The sequence below is a fragment of the Micrasema longulum genome, unplaced genomic scaffold (assembly GCF_059751315.1).
Source record: "Micrasema longulum isolate JH-2025_06_02 unplaced genomic scaffold, ASM5975131v1 h1tg002118l, whole genome shotgun sequence".
NCBI classification, from domain to species: domain Eukaryota; kingdom Metazoa; phylum Arthropoda; class Insecta; order Trichoptera; family Brachycentridae; genus Micrasema; species Micrasema longulum.
In genome coordinates, this window is record NW_028279283.1 from 255,934 (window position 1) to 267,868 (window position 11,935).

Below are 11,935 nucleotides of genomic sequence, written 5' to 3' on the forward strand. Positions count from 1 at the left end.
GAAGACGGCTGTCAGTTACATTGCGTACAATGTACGAGTATATGTCATGTACGATGGTAATACAGTTGATAAAACTAACGTGGTTTAGCAGAAAACAGCCAGCCATAGAAAAGTGAAACTGAGATAATAGCACTTTTATGAAAAGAGTAAATCATCAAATCTACACAACAGTTGGAATGTTTTCAGGTTGACAATGTATTAGTTTTTTTTTAATCCAAAACAAAATTAATTCTGTATTCAACCATTTTTAATGATTTTTAAAGTCTGGCTTACCATACAATCTAAGATGTGTATTAAGCAAAAATCTGTCTTCCCTAGTTAAACTAATATGCTTGTTGTGTCACTTTGTATTTAACATATTATTTTATCAACAATATTTTGAGTTTTATAGACAAGGACAGGATTTAACTCTTTGGGGAGCTGTTAATATTAACATATTACAATAGAGATGAAGGGCATTTTAGAGAAGGTGATATAGAAGTCAAGGCATCTGCAGTGCCTATGACCTGGAATCGGCAGATTTAGGTGGCCACGTTACACACTGTGTAACATTCACCATTCTGCCCATATTTGAACATCACATTGTTTTTATCGATTGTTGCGTGGTATGGTCGATAATCCTGAGATCTGGATGTTGATCTGCTTAATCGAAGAGGTTTTTCAGAGCAGGATTCTCCTACTACTTTGACAAAAGTCTCTTTAATGTATTTCTCTTCTTGTAATAATATGTGCGCCTTAAATTTTAATTTGTTGAGTACATGTTTATTTAAAAATAAATAAATTGAATTGAATTAAAAATAAAAATGATAAAAATCACGGTTAATTAACAGAAATAACAATTACTCTGTCAACTACATACACAGTTATGTAATATATTTTTCTGGATCATGTCTGGTCTGCCTAACAAAGTACAACCTGTTTTAATGCAGAATTTTTTATGCAAAATAATTAATAATATTACTTTCTACTAGTTAATTAACTATACAGTTATACAATATTAATTTATAACATTTATAATGTAAGAATGTTTTTGAGAAAATTTTACGATTTTTTTCGACCTAAACCCAGTAATCAATTTTAGACAAATTTATTTAATTGAATCCGGGTTATGGTTTTGCGATGTTTAGGTAACATATTGAATAATTTAGAGCCCAGAAACCTGAAATTTCTTCGCCCAAATTCAGAGTTTGTGGTAGACCCCATGACTCATCCTCTAGGTTGACTTTTGGTAGTGTGGGAGTGTTGTTTTTGAGATTCGATAGAATAATATGCTTTTACAAACATTATTATTCTAAAAATATATAATTGTCTTATTATAATTGTATCTCAAATTCCTCAAATAACTGAAAGAATAAATTGAAATCTGCATTCCTTCTTTTCTTTCATCTGTTGATTTTTGTGAAGTTAAAGAGCTGAAACATTAATTTATACGCTTAGATTTATTTAATTGAATTATTTTACCTACATACTAGGCAACGTCTGAATTTATGTTTTCTTCTCTTTACTTCTTCATGGACAAAGTGGATTTATCAACAATATTTTAAGTTTGTCCAAGTTTTGTAGACCAGGACTGGTGGAGATGTTCAAATAAGGGCAGAATGGTGAATGTTACACAGTGTGTAAAGTGGCCATTTAATCCAGCTAATGACAGGTCATAAGCCCTGTAGTTGACTTTTATATTACCTTCTATTTAATGTTTTTCATCTCTGTTTTACTATGTAAATATTATTTTGTATTTATTTCATGGTATTAAATTGTAAATAATAACTTGATTAATTCATAATTTTTAAATATTAAAAAAATAATTATGTGTTCAAGGAATTTTTGTGATTTTTTTTAATGTAGCACACAACCTAAAATTCTAATTTCGCATAAAACAGCCAGATCCAATATTGAACGATACCTGAATCAAACTTTGAATGTATCGAGCGACATTCTGAATAAAACATATTTTTTTTATTACAAGTATTTCCAATTAATGAATTAATGGGTTATCAAGTGAAATGAATATCATTTTAATCAAACTTTGAAAAATTCTACGATCAAATTGCTACTTCATAAAAATTTATACCGCCAGAGACACAATATTTCAATATCATTGATGTATAAATCTGTAAATAAATTATCTGTTAGGGCTCTACTTTGGTACAAATTAATCTGTCAGCATGCGTCGCACTCCGAGTATAAACACAAGTTGGTACGTGATTACAACACCAGGTTTACAAGTATGGAAGGGCTAGTTATTCCTTGATATTGCAATAAATATGGCAAAAGGACACTGCAATACAGTTTATCTAAAATATTTAACATGTAACCAAACAATATTATAAATACTGAGTTAAATACAGGAGTGAGACGTTTGTTCAAATTATGGTTATTAGAAAAAAGTTTTTTGTATGAGTGATAGTTTTTAATTTTTCATAATGTAATATGTAATTACAATATTTGAGTTCGTCCAAATGTTCGCAGACAAAAGACTGGATTTTACCCCCTCGGGAGTCATTTAGATTAACAAATTACAACAGGGATGGAGAATACCTTAAATAAGGGAATATGTAAGTCTAGGCGTTTACAGGGTTTATGATCTGTCGTTGGCTGGTTTAAGTGGCCACTTTACACACTGAGTAACATTCACCATTTTGCCTATGTTTAAACATCCATATTTCTTCAATTCTTCCAAATAAATCAACAAATGGAAGAATTGCAGAAATATGGATGTTTAAACATAGGCAAAACAGTGAATGTTACATAGTGTTACAACCAGCCAATGACAGGTCATAAGCCCTGTAAATGCCTAGATATGCATATTCCCTTATTAAAGATATTCTCCATCCGTGTTGTAATTTGTTAATATGTAATGTTTTTCAAGTAAAATTATTGTTAATGTAGGTTAAATGTAAATAATCGATGTAATTTATAAAAACCTGCTGACGAGTTAGATGTATGCAATTCAACAGGACTTTAATTTAAGGCTGTTTTGTAAAAAAATATAAAAAAACTGAAATGCTAAATGTATTGTTACATAAATGTTCCATTAGCATCTAAACCTTAAGACTTTCCTAGTGCTGTGGGTGTTTTTAAGAAATTGAGAAATGCCATTTTTGTGATCAACACTATTTTCAAAAGGTGATTATTACAGTTTTTTTGTATAAAAGCGGCCTGGTTGCATTTAGCAGAACAAAAAGTTGAGTTTACGGCACCCAATAACACCAAATTTTTTTTTTTTCTAAATTGTGGACTGGCAGCTCTCTGTATAACTGGGTTCACGTTTAATGTAGTCCTCTCTATGGACTGTGAATTTTGTTTCTTCGACATAAAAAAAATATGTTATTATATATCGCTTTTTGATAATATTTGTTTACATTTTCTAATTTCAATTAAATACCTTTTCGATTTGTATAATCATATAACAATGGAAAAACTCATGTAACAAAAATGTTTCATCTAAACAAAAGAAAATTCAGCTGGTTGGGACGTGAAACACTGAACATGTGTTCATTTTAAGAACTGTTGAATAAAAATATTAAGTTCTTAATCGTTGTTAAAATATACATCAATGCTTTTTCCTTCATCTCTGTAGAGATACTGATGTAGTTTATTTAAAACGATTTTTGTTTATTAATTGAATAGCTATTAACCTTTCAAAGTATCGATAAAGCGCTATTTCACCCCTCAGTGTACCTTTTGCTGATCAAAATGTCGACCACGCTGTTGTTTGGTTTGTGTTTACTTTAGAGTTAATGTTGACTGTTATTATTAAAGCAATCTGAAAAGTTTTAACAGCATAAGTCCAACAATCCCTTGTCTTTCCAAGCCCAGGTTTGGAACTAGCTAACGTTAGGCTTTATTATTCATTTGTTGTTGAAAAGTTATTTACTTTGGTCTTGTAAATAGGCAGCTTATTATAGTATGGAAAAAATAGTATCCTTGAAAAATTCCCCTATAGAATCAGGTGTCCATAATTATTGGTTGATTTCTCTTACTTTTGCTTCAAACGCTTTTTTTATTTTACCAATATTCATAATAAGTATCGTTTCTTTTTTAACGCGCCCTGGATGAGTGTTTTTGACTCAATGGCTACTCTGGCGGTAAAAATTTTTAAAAAGTGGGTGGCGGATTACCGAATCATTCTTGAGATCCTTGGTTCAATTGCCGCCAGGTTAAAGGAAGTATTTGTGTTTAAAAGGTGGTTTTTACACAGCAATATTTCAATGTTCCTGGATGAACGCTTGAAGCTTTGATCACCTTACCTCCCATCTATCAAAAAATATCAATGTACAGTGCAATAGGAATGCCAATGCAGTGCTCCTTTCACCTGTAGATGCCGATAGGGAAATGATGGTGGATATTATATTTAAATTAACAGTTTTGACACCGATACATAACATTTTAGATAAGAAAATATGTAATTCTAGACATTTACACGTTCAATGATATTTCATTAATCGGTTTGAGTTGTTACTTTACACTCTGTATCGCACTCACCATTCAGCCTATGTTTGAATGTTTTTATTTCTTTAATTATTCCATCTGTAAATTTTTGTGAAGTTGGTACATCTTTTAATGTATGTTGGTTTCATCTGACTAAATAAAAGCACCTTCTTGAGAACTCCTGTTTATACTTTTTGTTAGACTAGTAGGTATAATCGACAATATTTTGAGTTTTTCCAAAGCAAGCATTTATTTTATTTTATTTAATAAATATTAAGGATAATTTATGTAGTGCCACAGAGCCACAGAGTACTACAGAGCACATAGGTGGTTGGGATTCTAGTTCACATTTTCATTAATGTAATTTAATAATTATATAAGAACTAGATTACAATACGTCTTGCAGCTACATAGCGTACGGACGTTGTGAAATCTAGCTCCCATTCAAACTGCACAAAAAAATGTAGGAAGTGTTTTTAATTTATAAATCACCGCTTACAAATATAATCTAGATTACATGTCCTGCAGCTACAGAGCGAATGGGTGGTTTAAAATCTAGACCCCATTTTCAGTTAAAAAAGTCAAGCAGGGATGTGTGACGTCACCATGGTTGTTTAACGTGTATATAAATAACTAAAAAGCTTAAGTTTTGGAGCAAAAGTAGGTCATTTCAATGTCAATTGTATTTTGTATGCTGACTATGCCGTGCCATTTTTGTAACTAATTTTTGCTTGACTACTATTAGGTTATGTTTCTTCAGTTGATTTTCAATTTATTTTCGGTATGATTCCTGTATAAGCCTTATTTTTTTATACGACTAAATAGTATTTGGTAAAAACTATGGTTTTCTGGTTTTGACACAAACTTAAAATGTCTTATTAATAGAGTGTAAAATTGTATGATTTTCTTACGGCACATAAATTACAGAAGTAAAAATACAAAAAATGCCTTTGCTCTAAACTGGAACTCCCCAAGGATCTTTACAGGAGACTTGATTCCTTTAAATTTATTATGATTGGTTCCTTTTTAGTGACTATTTCATTTCCCGTTTCCGCCTTTCTCTTTGCAATGGGAGTACCATATTTTGCGGCGAAATTTGCAAATTGGCCAGAAAATGGCCTAAAATATTTGGCATTTTGCATGGCCCGACCGAGCCGCGCGGAAATAAGACGGTTAAATGGTTTTTAAGTCCGGTATCGAGTTTGCGTCAATTGCACTGGGACTTAAAGAAATTTATTTTAAGATATATTTTCCTTTTGTTTTCATTCATTTATTACTTCTATCGTTTTTATTTAAACATCAATAGGAAATTAAATTTTTGAGTCATAAAATTGTTTTGTTATTTTCTACTTTTTTGTATCTTATTTGTTTGATTATTTATAAAATTGCGTGCTTACATAAGTTGAGTCTGTCTTAAATAAAGTAAAACGAAATGATTTAGGTAATACATAATTTAAATGAAAATTTCACGGTCTAGAAGATACACCATAGAATTAAAAATAGTCTAGAAACCGCATACGCACATCAAACAGACGGCGACTTAAATACTCATAAATGAGTAGGTTTACGTTTTGACCCATTAGTTTCTTTGTAGACGTCGCTTAGTAAGCAACTCCTGATTTGAATTCAATGATGCCGTGTTGTGTCCTTTCAAAGTGTAGAAATACTGCTAAGATCTTAAAAAAACCGGATCGAATCACATTTTTTGTGTAATTAGCAAATAAATGTGTTTGTAGCAAATGCATTTCAGATTGTCGAAGAAACAAAATGAACATTTTGTAAGTGTTGCCACGGTAGTAAATTTTTTAACCCCACTTTGCTCGTCTAATGAGAGAACTAATTAAAATTGGATATCGAATTAAACAACTCTGCGGTCGACATTTGACCGACATTATCTTTAAAACATCAAATATTATTTAACACGATATAAAAATGTCCGTTTTATGTAAAATAAAATTTGTTTTATAGTTTAAAGTTCATTAATTCAATTGCTCTTATTAAATGACCTTTTACTGACTCGTATCTACTCTGCTATGTCAATCAATATTTGCGCGTTCACAATAAAATTTTAGAGAAATAAACAGTTTCCTTTTTTCACCTTACATTTTCGTTATAATTATATTGTTTCCCATCGTGCGATCGTGCATCGTAAATTATTGGACACAGTCCGATGTGTTCAAATATGACTCTACGCTCCTTCTAGACTATATTTATTTCTATGAGATACACACTGCTGAACACTGTTTGTTTCTGTCTAGTATTGCCAAAAATGGTAAAAGCCATAATTAATTTTAAAAAAATAAATATTTTATTTGATTTCAATCCTAAATGGAATGTCAAGTTGACGAAAGTGGGCATTTTCGATACCTCTTTCTATTCGCGTTCAATCAAGGTAATAAATGAGGAAACTAATAAAAAGAATTTACAGAACACATTATTGTCTAATTTGCTGTAAAATAATGATGAAGAATTATTGGGATCAGTATTAGTAAAAAACTCATTTCTCAAAAACCGCCATAAAAATTTGAGTGTTACTCAAAAAACTCACTTTATTTATTGAAAATAACATTTAAATCAAGTGAGGGTTATCCCTTAAGCTCATACAGGGCTCTGCAGATTGAACAATCACCTTTTTAGAATAAAGCTTTCCGAAACTTCTAGATATTTTCTAGATATATTCTTTGTAAATGCCTTTTGGGCGTTAATGAACAAAATAAATAAATAAATAAATATGTTACCGAAATCGAAAAAAAAATCGAAAATCGATATGGGCTTTGCAGTGCAAATGAGGATACACTTTTACACATTATATGTGAATGTGTTGCTTTACATCATAAAACGCGCCTCATCCTCAAGGGAGCACTGGTTAAACCTAAGGATGTTAAAGAGCTTGCCCCCTAACTAATGGCCCGATACTTTACGAATCTGGCCTTGAAGGGGAAGATTAAGCAAAACGTAAACTCTCCCTTTCATACAGAAAAAATACATGAAAGAGACTCATCCTGCTCCGAAAAACCCCTTCGGATACATGGAACAGATCAATATCCAGAGCGATGTTGTTCAACATAGCGGTAGCCCTTCCAACAGGCATAACCATAGGCAGGATGGTCCTGTATATTGGAATATAATGCAATCTATGCTGACGCTGTCTTAGGTAATTATCAGGAACATACAAACCAATGCTTATCATAATCTCAGAATTATCGATCAAACCGCGCAACAATATAAAAAAATGTGTAGTCAAATACACATTCCTTCTAGTCTCTAAACTGTTGTAGCCAAGCATACCTTGAAAAAATTCGGTCGGGTAGAGCCAAGGATAATACCCGCACTCTCTTATGTAGAGATATCTCAGAAACTTCTTTTGGATTTTCTCTATCATAAGAGAGTACTTTAGTTCATGTGGCCCCCAAATCATCGAGCCACTCTCGAGTCTACTTCGTACCAAGGAGTTGTAAAGAGTACATTAAGAAAATAAAAACTTAGTCAAAACGTAAACCTGCAGAAAAAAAAAATATAATTTATGTTATAGTTTTAATTACTCACGTCCTTGAGGAGTTTGTGAATGAGTTTAATTAAAAATACGTCCTAGAATATTTAATTAATTTCGTACATTTTATAAATCACTTTTATGTGTCCCTTGGCAGTTTTAAGTGTATCGCGTTAATGCAAATATTAAATTTAAGGATTATCTTCCGTCTCTCAATATTTATTATGACTTAATGCTTCTACGTGCGTAAATATTAAATCGACGGTATATCATTAATTTAGAACTACTGTTACTAAATAACGTTTCGTTGTATCGTTTCAGCAGGGATGGTCAACTAGATCAGACTCAAGGCCTACTTATTACTATAAAAGCTGCATAAAACACTGCATTGGAACTCCAATCGCAGCGTATCGAGATAAATTTTAATACATACATTATAAGTTGAATAGTCTTACGCTCCAGGGTCCAGTCCAAAAACTATGACATATTTATTTTATTTATAAATTTCAATTACATAAATGGCAAATCTGCCTTTTACAAACATTTATAATACTTGCCTATTAGAATTAATAATTTTTTTTCAAACCCAAAAATTATACAAGATTTATATTTTTAAAATTAACCTTAAAGTTATACAGCATATTCAGTAGAAAGTTTAATTAATAAAACATTCTACAGTAATACAACAAAAAAATCATAAGTACTGTTTCATACAGCTGGGCAAAGTGAACAAAAAACTGTATATATTATGAAATGCATGAATAAATAAATATAATTACTATTTTCCATCTTTGAAAAAGTTCAAAAGGTTTATTCTATAGGAACAATACCCTACACTTAATATATCAGATACGTGGGAATAACTATTGCCGAGTTTAGGAAGTCTATTAAATACGGTATTACAAGTATACACTGTCCGTGAATTGTTGCTACAAAACGGCGGCACCTGTCTTGTCATTCTTCCAGGCACCCTGAAGTTGATGAGAGATAATATCAACGCTGTAATTGATTGGTTGATGCACAAGAACTTTTGTCGTCGTTCAAAGTAGTCAATTAATCTAAGTATTGCAGAATAAAATCAAATAACTCATATCGACGGCATCTACGTTTACCATCAAATCTGCATTTTGCAAGGTTTACAGGAGAGCTTGTTTGAGAGTTGATTAAAATTCAATAGACACATTTTTAGTGATTCTACAGTATCTGGAAGCTTTTTAAAAAATAACAAGCTTTGTTTTTGCTCTCCTATAAACTTCACAAAATGGTGTTTCGATAGTTTAAAACGAAAGCCATTTTCAAAAAGAGTGTGCAAGTACAAGGATTTTATTTAAGGGAAAATACTATTGCAGGAGACTATTGTGAGATATTGCAAAGATTTTTATTATATTACGCGTGTTGTCCAGATGTTTGTTGAAATATATATATGTTTATGTAAAAATATTTTTTATTTTTGTTTTTATTAAATTAATCATGTGCATGCTTTTCCCATCCCACTTTCCATTGTGTTGTACCCCAACATAACACAGGGCCTTTGGCCTCATTGAGTTTGGCATACGTTATTATTATTTTTTCGTAATATTTATGTATTTGAACGATTAAATAAAATAAATAAGTAAATAAAAAAAATGTAAGGATCGTCAATGTAAACCTTGCCAAAATAAAAACCTCGGACTCCAATCATCATCATCATCATCATCAACCGTCTCTTGTCCAATGTTGAACATAGGCCTCCCCCTCTAGTCTCCATTTTTCCCTATCCTGAGCCAACCGCATCCAACCACTTCTTATGTCCTTCAACTCGTCTTATGTCATCAGACCACCTTGTCTGAGGCCTGCCGACACTTCTTTTACCCGTTCTGGGTCACGATTCCAGGACTTTTTTGGTCCATCTAGAGTCTGTGATTCTGGTTATATGACCAGCCCAGGTCCATTTCTGGTTGGCAGCCCTATGGACCACATCGGTGATCTTTGTTCTCGCTCTAATCCATATATTGGTTTTTCTGTCTCTCAACAAAATTCCCAGCATTCTCCTTTTCATGGCTCTCTGTGTCACTGATAATTTGTGTAAAACTTTTTTCGTGAACATAAAAGTTTCACAGCCATATGTCAGTACAGAGAGAACACAAGCATCAAAAAGTTTCTTCTTTAAGTAAATTAAATACTTCGGAGATTTTAGGATATATGAGAGCTTACCAAAGGCGGCTCATGCTAAACCTCGCCTTCTTTCTATTTCTACCTCTTGATTTTTGCCGAGCTTTATTTCATATCCTAAGCATGTATAACTATCAATCTTTTCAATTATTTCTCCATTTACTAAGATGTTACACGATTGGTTTGCATCACTCATTACTTTAGTTTTTGAAGCATTCATTTTCAAGCCTATTTTCAGGGATGCTGTATTAACTTCGTTCATCATGTTTTCGAGTTCTTTCTCATCTTTAGCAAATAGAACTATATCATCTGCGAATCTGAGATTGCTAATGAGTTCGCCGTTGATGTTAATACCCTTGTTGTTCCAGTCAAGAGTTTTGAAGACATCTTCCAGAGCTAGTGTAAATAATTTTGGGGATATTGTATCTCACTGTCTTACCTCTTCTTATGCGGAACTTTTTGCTTGGTTCATGGAGCTGTACAATAGAAGTGACATTATTGTATATGTTTTTTAGGAGTTTTGAGTACCTGTGATCCACCTTCCAATTATCTAAACCTTTCATTACTGCCCATATCTCTACAGAATCAAAAGATTTCTCAAAATCAATGAATGCTAGTTTTAATGACATATTATATTCATTTATTTCTGGATGATATTTTTCAGGGTCTGTATATGATCGTTCGTGCTGTAACCTCTCCTAAATCCTGCCTGTTCTACCGGTTGGTATGCGTCTAGTTTATTAGAGAGTCTATTATTAATTATTTTTGTGAACAGCTTGTACAAGTGAGATAACAAAATAAAAGGTCGATAATTTTCCAACTTCCTATGGTCACTTTTTTTATGAAGGAGAATAATCGTTGCAATGTTCCATTCTTCTGGTATACGTTTTTTTTCCAGACATTTATTTAATAGAGTCACAACTGCTTGTTGAAGAATTTTTCTCCCACATTTTATGGTTTCTATAGCTATACCATCAGAGCCAGGGGTTTTTTTTATCTTTCATCTGTCTCATGGCATGTTGGACTTCAGAAAAGTCTAGAATATTCACCAGAGAACTGGTTGCATTTCACACTCAGTGCTGTATTTTTCAACTTAACGCTTAAAAATTTTTTTTACGCATGAAATATTACTAATGATTTCCTTTTCCGCGGTGCTTAAAAAAGTGCATAGATACATATTTGGCATATTTCGATCATCTGTTACGTGAAATAAATAGCCTAAACATCCTTAAAGTCTTTGTCTTCGTGTAACCGTATTTTTTTTTCTTTGTCGTGATCGACAGTCCTGATGGCTACAATCGACTAGTTGGTCACCCCTGGTATAAGGCACTGTATTATGAAATACTTTTTAAAGCGTATTATCGTTTTTTGTTTTATTAAACACTTTCCGTAGGGAATATATGAAATTGTAAACGGGAAATGTAATGTTATGTTGACGTTGTCAAAAACCGAACTCACAATATCAAAAAATGGTAGCAAAAATTACTATATGTATTTTCATAACCGAAGTAGATGCCTTGCTTATTTTTTTATTTAATTGGAAAGCCAACAAACATTTTTTAATTTATAAGATACAATCATACCATAAATACATATCATAAAGTCCAATCAGAGGCTACAACATAATACTGTTATTGTAAATGTTGTCACATAAAAATTTTACATTACATAAAATTACTAATCACACAAAACTTATAATATTACTAGAAATGTAAATGTAATACATATTATTCAAAATATATCTACTTTTCAATATTGTTCACACAGTTGCACATTATAATAAATAATACAATTATAGTTGACCATACATTGTACATTTATTATGTGCCTACATACAGAACTGCATATAACCTGCATAATATA